We start from the raw sequence: 18,067 nt of genomic DNA on the forward strand, positions 1-18,067 counted from the left end.
AGTTACTCCCATTCTGTAGGATCTCTATTCACCTCACTGTTTATTTACTGAGAAGAAGCTTTTCAGTTTGAAACCATCCCCTTTATTGATTCTTAATTTTATTTATTGCACTTTAGGAGTCTTGTTTAAGGAAGTTGGGGCCTAACCCAACAAGATAAAGATTTGGGCCTACTTTCCCTTCTATTAGGCACAGAGTCTCTGGTCTAATTCTAAGTCTTTAATACACTTTCAGTTGAATAATGTCCTTTTTACATGCAAAATACATTCATTGCCATCTCATCAGCTAAAACATCTTAAACAGTCAAAATGGTACACTCAAAATTCTTAATCCAAATTTCATCTAAATAAGGTATTGGTGAGACTGATCCTGCAGTAAAACTTCTTTCCAGTTGTGAATCTGAGAAAATGATTACTTTCAAATACATTGAATGGGCAGGAACAGAATAACTATTCACATTTCAAGAGGTAAAAACTAGACAGAAGTAAAGAGTCATATTTCCGAAGTATGTCCAAAACCTAATAGGAAAAATCCTATTTTAAATTTTAATTTGAAAAAAATCTTTTATATTCTGATCTTTGGTACCACCATATAGCAGTACCACCTTCTTACTTCATTGGATATTGATGACAGAAAATACCCTTCACCTTTGGGCAGCAGCACTATTCCTTAGCCATAGACATTAGCCATTCCTCAGACACAATTATTACCCATGACCATGAGCAGCAGCCCTACAAATGAATTATCAGGCAGTTACAAACTGACCTGAAAATCAAGAGGTGCCTCAGTCCTTGAAATGAGCAAGGCTTATATGACTGTGAACTCCAGGTTCTTGATGTCAGTAACATTTACAAACTACTTCTAGGGTCATTCTTTATCTTTTTTGAAAGATATGTTTTATGTTTGCAGGAGGAAAATTCTAATTTTCATAATGTACCTCAGAAGTTCAACAACCTTTCTTCATTTTCCCTGTAAGTTTCCATTTTAGTCCAAGCTGGCATAATCTCTGTAGTTATACCTGATCACCATTCCTGGATTTGACTGTGGAGGCTACTTAGATCCATGGATCAAATATGTAATATTTTTATCAAATAGTTTTCTGGCCATACCTTTGGAGTTTTTAATAAAATTCACTTTCTCATTTTTTATACAAAACAGATGAGCTGAAAAATTTCGAAATCTTCAAGTTACAGTTCTGTTTTATTTAATAATTCTTGTAATATATCTCTCTCCTCTCACATTTTACTATAAGTGTCAAGGAAAAATAGCCTAAGCCTTCAACATTTTGCTTAAAAACTGTCTCAGCTGAATATACGTGTTCACCATTTATAAGCAATATAATATAATTTAGCCATTTTTTCCACTTTTTAGTAAGATCACTATTTCTCTAATTTCTAATAATATCTTCCTATTTCCACCAGATATGTCATAAGGATCATTTTTTGATTTTTTAAATTTTTATTCTATTTTTTTTTACATATGACAGCAGAATGCATTGCAATTAATATGACACATATAGATCACAATTTTTCATATCGCTGGTTGTATATATTCACACCATCAATGTTTTCATAACATGTACTTAGAGTAATGATATCCATCTCATCCCAACATCTTTTTTACCTCCATGCCTTCTCCCTTCCCCTCCCATCCCTTTTCCCTATCTAGAGTTTGTCTAATCCTCCCATGCTCCCCTTCCCTACCCCACTATGAATCAGCCTCCTTATACCAGAGAAAACATTTGGCAATTGGTTTTGGGGGATTGGCTTACTTCACTTAGCATTATATTCTCCAACTCCATCCATTGACCTGCAAATGCATGATTTCATTCTCTTTTAACGTTGAGTAATATTCCATTATGTATATATACCAGCTTCTTTATCCGTTCATCTATTGAAGGACATCTAGGTTGGTTATACAGTTTAGCTACTATGAATTGTGCTGCTATAAACATTGATGTGCTGAATCCCTGTAGTATGCTGTTTTTAAGTGCTTTGGATATAGACCGAGGAGTGGGATATCTGAATCAAATGGTGATTCTATTCCCAGATGTCTATAGAATCTCCATATTGCTTTCCATATTGGCTGCACCAATTTGCAGTCCCACCAGCAATGTATGAGTGTGCCTTTTCTCCCACAATCTCCCCAACATTTATTGTTGTTTGTGTTATTAATAGCTGCCATTCTGACTGGAGTGAGATGAAACCTTCATTTTGTAATAAAAATTCAGAAAATAGAAAACAAAAAGAAAATTGTGATTAAAGACAGAAGAGGAAAAATCAACTTATATATGGGAGAACAATAATGAGAATTTACTATAATTCTTTTCACAAACCATGCAAACAACAGAACAGAGTGAAATATTTTAAATATACATTTTTTTTTAGTTGTAGTTACACACAATACCTTTATTTTATTTATTTATATTTATGTAGTGCTGAGGATCGAACCCAGGGCCTCACATGTACTAGGCAAGCACTCCACCACTGAGTCACGACCCCAGCCCTAGAGTGCAATATTTTAAATGTTGAAAGAAATAAAGAGAATCTAGAGGTTATTGTCTAGCAAAAATCATTCTTTAAAAGTGAAGAAGATACTGGGAGTGGGCATGCTTGTAATCCTAGCAGCTCTGGAGGATGAGGCAGGAGGATCAGCAACTCAGTGAGATACTATCTCAAAAAAAAAAAAAAAATATATATATATATATATATATATATATATATATATAGAGAGAGAGAGAGAGAGAGAGAGAGAGAGAGAGAGAGAGAGAACTGGGAATGTGTCCCAGCGGATAACTTCCCATGGATTCAATCCTCAGTAACAACAACAACAAAAAAAAAGATTTATAATACAAGCCAAAGCTAAGTGAATTTGTCATCAGTGTATCTAAATTGCACCAAAGAGCAAAAATTATTTTTTGGAGAAGTGGAAAATTACATATTTCAGATATTTTGAGATAGATAAAGAAAGGAAGACAAGTAAAGCACTAAATGAAAGTAAATAAAATATGTTTTTTATTATTAATTGATCAAAGAGAGTTTAAAATACATTTGGTGATTTCACCATACAGATAAGTTAAGAGGATATAATCAATATTATAAGAAGATGGAAGAAATTTAATCACTGAAGAAGGAGTCTATACTATTTGTAATGCAGTATAATGTGATCTCAGAACAGCCTTGTCTTAGATTACTTGTAAATGTACATATGACAATCAAGGGAAGAACTAAAAATAACCAAAAATGCATAATTCGTCCAAAATTAGAGGAGAAAGATGAAATAATATAAAATGCTCAATAAAAACCACTGAAGGCAGAAAAAAAGGGGGTGAATAAAGATATAATGAACAAGACTAATTAATGGAAAAGAGTATATATATAAAATATATATATTCAAATACAAAGTGACAAATATATTAAATTTAATGGAATTAAGAAAGATAAATCATACTTCCATTAATCCAAAGAAAGCTGCTAAAGAACTAAAATTAAGAAACTAAAAGAAAGCTACAGAGTTTTCAGTAACATAGAAGGTGATGGGCTGGGGATATAAGTCTGTTGGTAGAGTGCTTGCATTGCATGCACAAGGCACTGGGTTCTTCCCCAGCACAACAAAATAATAAATAAATACAAGAAATTAAATGTTTCATTTCTTTAAAAAAGAAAAAAGATAAAAGGTTGTGAAATTTGAGGTGGAGATTCCTTCATGGAAATACCAAGAAATTCATATATTTTAAATATTTATATAAATAATAAATATATATTTATATATAACTTTATATAAATATAAAATATTTATAACATAATATCTTGTAAAACCCTGGAAACATGTTGAGAAGCTGCAGGACCCAAATAAATGCTTATCCAACAGTGATATATTGCTTTTATTTTTCCAACCACTTCATACAGTAAAATTTTCAATTCAGTCATTATGCTTTTCAGGTCCAGAATTTCTTTTGCATGTTTCCAAAAATAATGTGTATCTTTTTGATATTTCCACTTTTTTCACATATTATTTTCTTGATTTTTGTGTAGTAATTTGTGTTTTCATTTAGCTTATTGGCCATATTTAAGATAGTTGTTTTATCCTTAAATTTAAACTGAAGTAATTCTGTATAACTAAAAGCCATAAAAAAACAGTTTTTTAGTAAAGTTAATATGTGTATGGGTGCTTGCTTCAGTAGCACATGTTCTAAAATTGGAATGAAACACAGAAGATTAGCATGGTCCCTGCACAAGGATGATATACAAATTCATGAAGTGCTTCATACATTTTTATTAATTAAAGCTGGTATTAAAATATGTTATGGGTGTAAGATTCTATACAATTTTAATTTTGGTTTATAATTTTACTTTTAATCATTTTATGGGATTCAGAATTAAAAGCATGAGGGGCTGGGATTGTGGCTCGCTGGCAGAGGCTTGCCTCACGTGTATAAGGAACTGGGTTTGATCCTCAGCACCACATAAAAATAAATAAATAAAATAAAGATATTGTCTGTATAAAACTAAAAAATTTTAAAAAGAATTAAAAGCATGAAATATCAATTAATCTACTAAAGTTTATTATATGTATATATATTATGTAATTTTTAATATAAATAACATGTTGGGGGGGTCAGTAGTAAAAAAAAAAGTTGTAGGCAATTCAGTTAAACTGTTAATAATTTGATATAATTAATAATTTGATGACATTGGAATATGTTATGTAGGCTCATAGTAATAACAAAGAAAATGCCTAAAGGAAAAGAAATGAGAAGAGAAATAAAAATTGTGACTTTAACAATAAACCAAATATAAGGCAAGTAGTAAAAGAGGGAATGAAAGATAAAAGAAATGATACCAGACATAAAGAAATTATGAACAGGATGACAATAATAATTCATGTCCTTTAAAATGAATTTGCACCCTGTTGTAGCTCAGTGGCAAAGCGTTTACTTCACATTTGCAAAGACTTGGGTTTGATCCTCAGTTCCAATAAAGAAAAAAAAAATAAATAGATAGATAGATAGATAGATAGATAGATAAAAGAAATTAATTACAATCCCATTCAAAATTCATAGATTGCTAAAATTAATAAAAAAATTAAGTTCAATTGTATACTATTTGATTCACCTTAGATTTAAAGAAACATGTGATTCACGTTAGACTGAAAGAAACACACAAAGCAGAGAAAAGAAAGGATATTCCCTGGAAAGTGTAACCAGTAGAATGCAGGGGAGTTATTCTACTATAAGACACAATAGATTTCAAGGTAAAAATTGTTATGAGAGAAAGGACAAATTTTTTAATGATAAATAGTTTCAGCATTATCCTGATGCTAAAATAATAATATACACTACTGGAAAAGAAAGTAAATGCATTATCCCTGCCGAATACTTATGCAAAATCTCCAAATACTATAAAAAAAAATTCAATGAAATATTTACAAGATTACTCTCCATGGTTAAATGTGACTGATTATTGGCAAACATAATGGTCCAACATATGAAAAACAATCATTGCAATGCATAACATGGACAAAATGAAGAAACAAATAAGTGATAGTCTCAACTGAGGCAAAAAAATGCGAAAATTTAATAAATCTTCTTGTTAAAAACACTCTACAAACTAGGAATAGAAACGAATTTCCTCAACAAAAATGAGGTTATAATTGAAAAGCCATTATTATCCTACTCAATGCTAAAAACTAACAGTTTTTGTTAGGGTTAAGAAAAGGATATCCTCATTCACCACCTGCATTGAAAATGGTATTGAAATTTTAGATGGAAAAATTTTATGTGTAAGAGAAATAACAAACATCCAAACCAGAAAGAAAGAATTAATATTATATCTATTCACAGACATCATAATCTTATCCATAGTATTTATTAAAGTTTCTCTTCAGGGTGTGGGGTTGTAGCTCTGTGGTAGAGGTCTTGCCTCATGTGTGTGAGGCATTGGGTTTGGTTGTGTGCACCACATAAAAAAATAAATAAAATAAAGATATTGTGTCTATCTACAACTAAAAAAAAATAAAGAAAAAAGTTTTCTTCCAGATGTCATTAAAAATATACACTTATACATGATTAGTTGGACTACAAATTAATACAACTACTTTGGAAAGCAATATAGAGATGCTTCAAGAGAGTAGACGTGAACAAAACATATGACCCATCTATTCCACTCCTTGGTATTTATCCAAGAGAAATCAGCATATTATAGTGATAAAAGCACATCAATGTTAATAGCAGTAATAGCAACAAAATTCACAACCAAACCAAGTACCTATCACCAGATGAATAGATAAAGAAAATATTTTATATATATATATATATATATACAAAAAATCAAGTTTACTTAGTCATAAATAATGAAATTATGTCATTGGCTGGCAAATGGATAAAATTGTGAAACAGTATACCAAATGAGTATGATGGGTTTAGCCAAACTCAGAAGTCATGTTTTCTCTTATTTGTGGAAGCTAGAGAAAAGTCAAAATATTAGGAAGGTTTCCATGAAATTAGAAGGGAGTGTGGCAGAGGGAAGCAGCTCACATGATGATTAAGAAGCAGAGAGAGAGAACCCCACTTGCCAGATACAGATATATAATTCAAAGCCGCACTCCCAATTCCCACCTCCTCCAGCTATGCCCTAACACTTCAGTTACCAGTTAATCCCTATAAGGTGATTAATCACTAATTGGTTTAAGACTCTCAAAACCCAATCATTTCTCCCCTAAACCTTCTTGCCTTGTTTCACATGTAAGCTTTTGGAGGATAACTAGCATCCAAACCAAAGCAATCATTTTACCTTTTCTAATTATTTAATTAAGAGTATATAAGAATTATAGTTTACAAGTCTGTCTGTATTTCCAATTTACATCATGGATTACCTGTGTACACTTTGCCACTGGAAATAAATAATAAAATATTTTAAATGCTAATAAACTTAAGAACCAATCCTAAAAACCCCCATAAATATTTCCTCATAAATATTTATTTTGTTTCTTTCCTTCCTCTCCCTCTTTCTTTCTTTTCTTGAGATGAAATTTTGCTGTGTTACCCAGGCTTATCTTGAATTCCTGAGCTCAAGTGACCCTCCTACCACAACCTCCCAAGAAACTGAAACTGTAAGTATGTGCCACTACTTTTGGCTTTTGATTGTTTTTCTTTACACTCATTCTTGGTAAGAAAGTCTTCAACTGGCAAAATTCCACTGCAAAGCCAGTTGTAATAGGATACAGATATATAAAATGTGCTGAATTACATTCCCACTGACAGTAGATAAGGTTTCTCTTTTCTTCACATCCTTGTCAGAACTTTTTTTTTTAAATTAATGTGGCCATTATAACAGGGGTGAAATGATATCTAATTTAAATTTTGATTTGCATTTCCCTGATATTGAAAATTTTCCCTATATTTATTGGTCATTTATATTCCTTCTTTTTAGAATTCTCTAGGCAAATCATTTACCCATTGTCATTAAATTACTTTTTAAAAATATTTTATTAGTTGTTAATGAGCCTTCATTTTATTTATTTATATGTGGTGTTGAAAATAGAACCCATTGCCTCACATATGTTAGGCAAGTTCTCTACCACTGAGCCACAAACCCAGCCTGAATTACTTGTTTCTTATTGTGGAAATTTGTTAACATTTTTAAATTCTTTACATATTCTGTCAGTTGAATAGATGGCAAATATATTATTTCATTTGGTAGATTGTCCAATCAATGTTGATTTTTGCTTTTGTTGTTCAGAGTATTTTTTTGTTTTATGTATTTTATTTCTCAATATTTTATTTCCTTTGCTTTTGGAGTCCTGTCCAAAAAATTACCTACAACCATTATCTTGAAATGTTTTTTCTTTATTTTCCCTCTAGTAGTTTCAGGGATTTAGGTTTTATGTTAAGGTCTTTGATGAATTTTGAGTAGATTTTTGTAGAAGAGATATAGAGTTCAAGTTTCAATCTCCATGGGGATATACAGTTTTTTCAGTACTATTTGTTAAAAGAGGCTGTCTTTATTCAATAAATTTTTCTGACAGTTTTATGGTAAATAATTTGTCTTTAGTTGCATAGGATTATTTCTCCATTCTCTAGTCTGTTCCATTGGTCTATATGACTATTTTTATCTCAACACTATGATGTCATGGTTACTATTGCTTGGTAGTACATCTGGAAATCAGGTATTTTAATGCTTTAAGCTTTGTTATTTTTGTTCAACATCTATTTGTTGGGCCTTCTATGGCCCCATAGGAATTCTTTTCTGTATTTTTTAAATGCCATTGGTAATTTTATAGGAATTTTGTTGAACTTGTAGATCACTTTGAGTAGAAGGACATTTAAAAATATTATTTCAATCCATCAAAAGCAGAAATCTTTTCCTACCAGAAGAGTGAGAAGTTATACTCCATTTATGTATGATGTGCCAAAATGCATTCTACTGGCATGTATAACTAGTCAGAACAAATACAAAATTTTTAAATAAAAAAAAAAGCAAATGTATAAAGCAATAAATCAAAGTAATCATGCTGGAAGAGGCTGGCTAGCAGAGTGCAAGCATACTAGAAGAATTCAACAAAAGGAAAATATAGTCTACTTAATATTTTCATTTCAAAAGCTTGCTCACAACAAAATCTTATCAATAGAAGCAGTAAGTCATTTGACAGAATCTAAGACCTATTCATGATTTTGTGAAGGTTTAAAAAGATACTGTAGGGCAGCATAAAAAAATAAATCTTTTCTTCTTTTTATTTCATCTGTGCTTTGTTATTTTCATTGTAGAGTTTTATCAGTTCCTTAAAGGAAGTGTATTCTCTTTTTTTTTCTTTTTCTTGGTGGCTATTTTGAATAGGATTTCTCTCATGATGTTTTTTTCAGAAAACTTTCTATTGGTATAAAGAAAAGCTACTGGGGGGCTGGGATTGTGGCTCAGTGGCAGAGCGCTTGCCTAGCATGTGTGAGGCACTGGATTCGATCCTCAGCACCACATTAAAATAAACTAATAAAATAAAGGCATTTTGTCCATCTACAACTAAAAAATTTAAAAAACCAAAACCTACTGATTTTATATTTTGATTTTGTATTCTGTTACATTATAATATTCACTTATGAGTTCTAAAATTCCTTTGAGGAGACATTAGATAATTTTATGGAAAGAATTATGTTATCTGAAAACATGGAAAATATGATTTCCTTTTTTCCCATTTGTATGCCTTTTATTTCTTTCTCTTACATAATTCCTCTGGTTAATACTTCCAGTGTTATATTGAATATGAATGTTATGAATGAACTTCCTTCTCTTATTTCTGATCTTAGATGAAGTGTTTTCATTTTTTCCCCAATTAGTATCATGATGGTTATGAGTTTGTTATATATAGCTTTAATTTTGTTAAGGTATTATCCTTCCAGACAAAATTTGTTCAGTAAATCTATCACAGAGGAATATTTTAACTTTATAAAAAAGTCTGCATCAATTTAGATTATCATGTGATTTTATCCTTCATTATATTTATGTGATATATTGGGTTTACTGATTTGAATATTTTTTATCACCCTTGTACCACTTGAATGAAAATAATTTTGTCATGTGAATGATCTTTTTCATGTGCTGTTAAATTTATTTTTCTGGTATTTTGTTGAAGATTTTTGTATTTATGTTCATCAGAAACATTTCACTATGTTCTTATTCTTTTTTAAAAAGAGAGAGAGAGAGAGAGAGAGAATTTTTTAATATTTATTTTTTAGTTTTTCAGCGGACACAACATCTTTGCTTGTATGTGGTGCTGAGGATGAAACTCAGGCCACACGCATGCCAGGCAAGCGTGCTACCGCTTGAGCCACATCCCCAGCCGTATTCTTATTCTTATAATGAAGTGAAAGTAGAAGAAAGCAAGAAGAACAATTTCAAAAATTTAGCAAATCCATAGATACTGAAGAACAACACAACTTTGAATGAATAAAAGGGAACACTGATTAAATCAAAAGGGAAGTTAAACAAACAAAAGTACTGAAAAGGGTGAAAATGTATACATAACATAACAAATCTATGGCATGCATAAAACACAGTAATACTAAGAAGGAAGTTCATAGAAATGAATACCAAGATTAAAAAGTATTAGAAATATTTTATGTAAACAATCTAAAAAATTCATCTTGGAGCCTAAAAAAAATCAAGAGCAATCCAAACCCAAATTAGTGAATAAAAACAATAAAAAATCACAACAAAAATAAACAAAATAGATTTTAAAAAGTATTAAAAATGAATGGAACAAAAATTGTCCCTTGAAAAGATACACAAAATTATCAAGTCTTTTGCTGCACAAATTAAAAAAAGAGAAGAGAAATTAAATTAGACATGAAAAAGTAGACATGAAAAGTAGATATAAATCTGATATCACAGAAACAAAAAAAAAGTTAAGGATTATTTTGGAAAGATACATGCAAACAAATCAGAAAATCCAGTAGAAATAGTTTTCTGGACACGCTTGATGTATGAAATTGAACCATGCATATATAAAATATCTGAAGTGACCATTAGTAACTAATGTAATTGAAACATTAATAAAAATTCTCTAACATAGAAAAACCCAGGACTGAATGGTTTCACCAATGTTTTACAAAACTAATACCAAATCCTCTCAAACTATTCCATAAAATTAAAAGGCAAGGAATTCAGGAAGGCATCTATGAATTACATGAGTGACTTCTTTCAGTATGGTAGCCAGAGAGATTTAGGTCTAGCACATGCCTCTCCTGTGGCAATAGATTGCCTAACGCACATGACCTTTATCTCTGCTCTGCTAGGAGGATACCTCATACTCTGGAGATGGGCGTATCCATTGGAAACTGAACAGCACACCTTTAATTTGTTTGGAGAAGAATATTCTATGAAAGGCCTTTGATGTTTCCCGATATAAATAAAGCAAATGCAGGCTCCATTTTGCCATCTTATAGAAGCTTGATCCATCTGATCTGATCAGCTTGCTTTTTCTGTGCCTGCTTTTGAAACTATTTTCTGTGTCCTGTTGTGTCACGACCCCCTTGCCCGCAAGGAAGACGCGACTCAGGAATCTTCTTTCAGCAGTTTATTCAGGCCCTTGATATTCTTCTAATGATTCTTCTACTACCCGGAATAATAATTGGATGCCCCTCCCAGCCTTAATAAAGCACCTCGAACCCCAATGCAAAGCTGCCACGTGTACCCTTCTCACAGGGTGCTAGAAAATGACACGCCAACTTTCTCTGATAAGGAGCTGGGAACACGCCAACTCTCTTTGATATGGAGTTGTCCTTCACAGACCACAACGGAGCCAGCGCCATCATGTAATGGCGACCACAGTCCGCAGGAACGGCTCACCACACTGTTGTTTTTTTTTCCCACTTCTATTTTTCTTAGCTTTTATTTCTTAGCCAGACCATTCCACTTAGGAGAACCTCATTTCCACCTGCAGCATGAGATGTGGGCAAGAAGAGAATGCTTCCAAACTCATTCTATGAAGATAGCATTACTGTGAATGGTGACATGGTGAGATGAGATTGGACTTCCTTGACTGTATTTTGATCTTAGATAAAATACTTGCAGTTTTCCCACATGTTGGTGTTATGTTGACTATGAGTTTGTCATATATATGTCAATTATATATACAAATAATGTATCTTAAGTAGGGTGGGTTTGCTTAGAACTCTGTTACACATCTGGGTTCAGTTGTAGGGTAATCATCAGGTTTCTCAGGTTATATGAAGGCAGAACCAACCTGTGGGCCCGGTTGTGTTGGGTGCAGTGTGTTAAGCAGAGGTCTACCTAGCTGTTTTCCAAGTCAAGGATAGATATGTAGCATAGACTTAGTCTCAGGCCCTCTGGGAACTGAATTTCTTCAAATGGGCCAGTAATTGTTTCTTGAGTTCACAGAGAATAGGGATCACCTGGTTAAATTCTGACATATTGATAACCGGGTCCACTGACTAAGATCTAAGTTATTTTTTTTAATTCTCATGATTCTGATAAAAATGACCATTGTAATAGAAAATATAATCATAGGTGTACAACATTAAACAAGAACACTCTAAAAGAATAAAGACTTATTATGGTAGTCTGATTTTGATAAGTATTAGAATAACAAAAACACAATTATCAAAAACAGTGTTTCATTGATCATGTAGGCTATCAGACCAATGGGATAAAAAAAATGGCAAAAAACCCCCCAGGAAATATAAAGTGCTGATGTAGATTTAAATATATTTAGCAGAATGTTATATTATTCAGGGTCTTGCAGAGTAATAAACACAATAGGATATATAAAAATGATTTATTAATGATTTATTATGTAGTGTTAGATGACACCATTATGAATTTAACAAATCACAGCATATGCAAGATAAATCAGAAATTGGAAGATCCAGGAGAGTTGATGATTTTGATATAGTTCAAGAAAAATGTCTGATAACCAGGAACTCTGATGGTATAGTTACCTTCTGAAGACCAGAAGATTGGAGACTCAGGAAGGGTCAATGTTTCGGTTTCAATCTGAAGACAAAAGAAACTATGTTTTCAAGTTTGAGAAGAGTGGGGCAAGAACACTTGTCTCTCATTCAGTGGAGACTTAGACCTTTTGCTTGATTCAGGCCTTCAAATACTTGAATGAGTGTGACTTACATTGAGGTGGGTGATTTGCTCCACTAAGTCTACAGAATTAAATGTTAATTTAATCCAAAAACACCACAATAGAAAAAAGGACCATAATTTATCAGTCAATCCATGACTATATAATTTTGACTCATAAAATTATTTATTACAAGATCAAAGCCTTGTGAATTTGTCACCTATATATACCTCCATAAATCATTTTTAATTTCCAAATAAAAATGTTATAATTCCATGTAACGGATCATATTTATTCTATGAATACACAAATCATGTTAACCCTTTTCTAACAAGAGAATATAATGTCCATAAAACCCACGAGTGATTTTTACATTTCATATGTGTGTGCATTTATAAATATATTCAAAAAATAGGAAGAAATACCCATAATAGTTACAATGCTTATTTCTCCAGTGTGTCATTTGGTCATATCTCCTGTAAATAAAAGTCTACTTCTACAAAGAAAAACACAGGACAAGATAGAGTCTTAGCTGAGTTCTACCACACTCTTAAAGAAGAAATAATGCAATCTTGCCAAATTACTCCATGAAGGAGAAATGGAATGAACATTCATCAATTCCTTCTATAAATCCAATATCACTCTGATACCTAAACCAGATAAAGACATATCAAAAAGGGGAAGAAAACTATAGACCAATATCCCTGATGTATACAAACATAGCAGTTCTTAAAATTTTAGCAATCCACATTCAGAAACAAATTAAAATATTGTGTACCCTAATCAAGTTGATTTCATCTAAGGGATGCCCAGTTGGTACAACATATGAAAATCAAATGCAATTCATTACATAAAAACAATAAAGGACAAAAGTTACATGATCATCACAACAGATATTGAAAAAATCTTTGACATACTCCAGCATCCATTCATGTTAAATTTGTCGATGAAGAGACAAGGAATAAAAGGAACTTATCTCCAGCTGGGGTTCTGGCTCAGTGCTACAGGGCTTGCCTAAGATGTGTGAGGCCCTGGGTTTGATCCTCAGCACCACATAAAAATAAATAAATAAAATAAAGGTATTACACCCAACTACAATTAAAAAGAAAAATTTTAAAGGAACTTACCTCAAAATCATAAATGACCAAATAAAAGCAAACATTTGACCGATGGAGAAAATCAGAGAGCATTTTCTCTAAAAGAACAAAGCATTTTCTCTAAAAGAACAAAGACGTCCACTCTCAACTCTTATTTTTAACATAACTCTTGAAAGTCTAATCAAAGCAATCAGGCAAGAGAAGGAGGTTAAAGGAAAAGATTTGTAGGCTGATAACAAGGTCCTATACTTAAAAACCAAAAAACACACACCATATGTTTTTGAGAACTGATAAAAAAATTCGGCACATTAGCAGAATGCAAGATCAACATATATCCTAGCTGCTTGGGAGGCTGAGGCAGGAGTACTGTGAGTTCAAAGCCAGGCTCAATATCTTGGTGAGGCCCAAAGCAACTCAGTGAGACTCTTTCTCTAAATAAAATATACAAAGGGACTGGGAATGTGGCTCTGTGGTAAAGCATCCCTAACTTCAAGCCCTGGTACCAAATCAATCAATCAATCAATCAATGTCAATAAATTTTGTATATTTCAGTAATAAACTTGCTGAGAAAGAAATAAAAATTCCATTCAAAATAGCTCAAAAATAAATATAGCACTTGAGAGTAAATCTAACCAAGTAAGTGAAAGATTTCATCAGTAAAAATTATACAGCCCTGCAGAAAGAAATTGAGACACTCCCTAGAAGATGTAAAGAGCTCCCACATTTTTTTTGATAGAATTAATATTTTGAAGATGGAAATATTACCAAAAGAGATCTATAAAATCAGCATAATTCCCATCAACATACCAATGATATTTTTTATACAACTGGAACAAAACACTCTTAAAATTTATATGGAAAAAATAAAAGACCCAGAATAGCTAAAGCATCCCTGAGCAAGAAGATCAAGACAAGATGCATCACAATACCTGTTCTCAATCTGTACTACAGAATAATAAAAATAAAAATAGGATAGCATTTAACATCAAAACAAATATGAAGACCAATCGAACAGAGTAGAAGTCATGGAGATAAACTCACATAGATACAGACATCTGATACTTGACAAAGGTGCCAAAAACATACATTGGAGAAAAGATAGACTTTTTTATCAAATGGTGTTGGGACAACAGTATATCCATATGACTAGATCCTTCTCACCTTGCATAAAAGTCATCTCAGATTGGATCAAATACCTAATTAGAACAGAAGAAATACAACTTCTAGAAAAAAAAAAACCCATGGTCAACACCATAACATATTGGCACAGGCACAATATCCTTAATAAGATAACTAAAAAGCTCAAGAAGAAAAACCAGAAGTTAGTAAGAAGAATAACATCAATTTAAAAAGCTTTTGCACAGCAAAGGACCAAGAATGTGCAGAGAAAGCCCACAGGAGAACAATCTTTGCCAGTTATAGGAGTTTAAAATTCAAAGTATATAAAGAACTCAAAAAAACTTAGTACAGAAAAAAATGAATAATCTAATCAATACATGGGATAATTAACTAAACAAATTATTTTCAAAAGAATAAATATAATAGTAGGCATTGGTACAGTACTTTACAGTACTTGCCTAGCATACTTGAGGCCCTGTGTTCAATCCCCTGTACTATAAAAAAGAAATACAAATGGCCAACAAATTGAATATGAAAACATATTCAATATATTTAGCATTCAGGGAAATGCAAATGAAAACTACCCTGAGATTTTGAGATTTCCATCTCACTCCAGTTAGAATGGAATTCATTAAGAATACAAAATTAAAAAATGCTGTTGAGGATACAGGTAAAATGGAACTCCTATACATTCTTGATGGGACTGTAAATTAGTATGATCCACATGGAGATTAATATGATGATTCCTCACAAGACTACATATGAAAATACCCTATGACACAGAGAGGCAACCCTCCATTAATTCAAAAGAAATAGTCAGTATATTATAGTGATACATGCATACACATGGTTATAACAGCACAATTCATAATAACCTAGTAATGGAACCAAACTAAGTATCCATCATCAAAAGAATGGAAAAAGAAAATGTGTTCCCAATTATAATACAGTGAGAGTAAGATCTCTGGGAAATGTACATTTATACACTTGACATAAGTTAAAGATGACCTCACTATGATCTATGATAGCAAAAGCGTGATTTAAATTCTATCACTAGACCACTTCTTTTGGATTAAATAAAAATGAACCCAATCATTTAAAAATGGCCATTTTGGGAACAGGCCAGTATATAAACTATCTGCCACGTAAAATTTAACCCTTTACCTGTTTTTGCAGAGCTGGGGTTAAAACCCAAGGCCTGGGGCTGCCTAATGTTGTTGTGAAACCAAGGTATGCTTCCTATTGTGTGTGTGAGTTATAAAGGTGTGATGTCAAGAATAAATGAAACTTGGCCAGTTTGTTTCTCTAGCAGTATATTTAATTTTAGCCTAAGTAATTTTTTAAATTTTGTCTTAAAAATTTATACACCAGCAGTTTAGACAAAGCCTTAAGCAAATCATGTGTTAACTGTTCTCAATATTGAAGTAGACGTTACCTAATTGCCAGCAGATAAATTCATGTCAAAGAAGAATATATATTCAGACAGAGGTCAGGAAATTGCACCCATCAAATCCAGCCCACCACCTGTTTTTATATGACCTGTGAACTACAAATGGTCTTTATGTTTTTAAATAGTTAAAAAAGATATTTCATGAACACATGAAAATTATATGAAATTTGAATTTTAGTGTCTATAAATAAAGTTTCACTGGAACACACACACACACACAAAAGAAAATGTAGCATATATACAATGGCATTTTACTCAGTAATAAAAAAAAATCTTGCCATTCACAGGAAGATGAGTAGAACAGGAAAACAATATGCTGAGATAAGGCAGACTAAGAAAGGCAAGGGATATATGAATTCTCTCATACATGGAAGATAGAGAGAAAAAATGGAAAGAAACAGCATCTCATGAAAGTTGAAGAGATTAGTGGAAAAGCATAGATGGAGAGAAGGAGGGAAACGGAAAGTTTGGAGAATGAAACAAATTATGTACATTTATTAATATATCACAATGAGTTCCACTATTATGTCTAATTAGAATGCATCAATATGAATTTTAATGAAAAAAAAGTCAGTGTCTCAAAGACAATCAGGCAGGAAGAATTGTCTCTAATTTAGGGGAAAGTCAGACATTTTTATTTTATTCAGGCCTTTACCTAATAGAATACGACACTCACATATTAATGGAGGTAATAAGATTTATTCACTCTACTGATTAAAATATTAGCTTCATTCAAAAATACCTCACAGAAACTCCCATAGTTTTAACTGAGTGTGTTCCCTTTCACAGTAAAGTACATACATTAAATTAGCCATCACAAATGTGTAATATGGTTTAGATGCCATATCCTAACTTGAATAAAATAGTTTGCAAACATAAAATATAAGTTGATTTAATTTTTTTGAAAATATAAGAAAAAGAAAGTAAAATATTTTGTGAATTCTTTTATTCAAGTGTTACTATGACTAACTTAGATAAGTGAAAGGAAACTTTTGTATATGTATGTGTGTGTGTGTGTTTATATATATATATATATATATATATATATATATATACATATAATTGTATGCATATATGTGTCAGTATTTGTGGGGGGGTTTATATGTGTGTCACTGTTTTAATTCCTGGTATTTGTAGTTACTTTTTGCTAAAAGAAATGATAAAGCGGTAATCAGTGGTGAAATAGAAAATATCAAGACATAGGCTGGGGTTCTGGCTCAGTGGTAGAGTGCTTGCTTAGCACATGTGAGGCATTGGGTTTGATTCTCAGCACTACATAAAAAAATAAATAAAATAAAGGCATTGTGTTCATCTATAACTAAAAATATTTTAAAAAAAGAAAGTACCAATATAAAGTCATTGGTAATAAACTAGACCATTTTTAAATCTTTTGTAATGAACTAATTCTAAAGGAAACAATGTGCTTTGCCAATTTTTTTTAAAAAAAATTAATAAATGCAGACATTTGCATAGAAAGAAATTTAATGTTTATCAAGGCAATTAAATATCCATAAGTACTCATTTCATGAAGGCATTATTGACTAATGAATAAGAGACAATCTGAAAAGAGTACAGAGAACATAACTTAAGACTTATTTATTTTGTCAAGATGCTTTTTTTTCACAAATAACTGATTTTTATTTTACAATGACAGGAATAACATATAGACAAGAGCATGTGTACTGGAAAATGCCTTTATCAAAGTGTGTTGTAAATAACTGATTTCACAGTGTTTTTAATTCCATTATCTAGAAAATAAATCAAGCTAATTTTTGTACTCTAGGAGGTACTCATCTTGGAAATCACTTGTTAAGTAGCATA

General features: G+C 31.7%; 1 non-coding gene across 1 annotated transcript; it reads left to right on the plus strand.

The window, feature by feature from the left end:
- Nucleotides 1–4,165: 4,165 nt before the first annotated feature.
- On the plus strand, nt 4,166–4,272 carry LOC120891276 (U6 spliceosomal RNA). The gene has a single exon (XR_005735654.1). It is a non-coding gene; the product is annotated as a U6 spliceosomal RNA (small nuclear RNA).
- Nucleotides 4,273–18,067: the final 13,795 nt, after the last annotated feature.

The sequence above is a fragment of the Ictidomys tridecemlineatus genome, chromosome X (assembly GCF_052094955.1).
Source record: "Ictidomys tridecemlineatus isolate mIctTri1 chromosome X, mIctTri1.hap1, whole genome shotgun sequence".
Lineage (NCBI taxonomy): Eukaryota > Metazoa > Chordata > Mammalia > Rodentia > Sciuridae > Ictidomys > Ictidomys tridecemlineatus.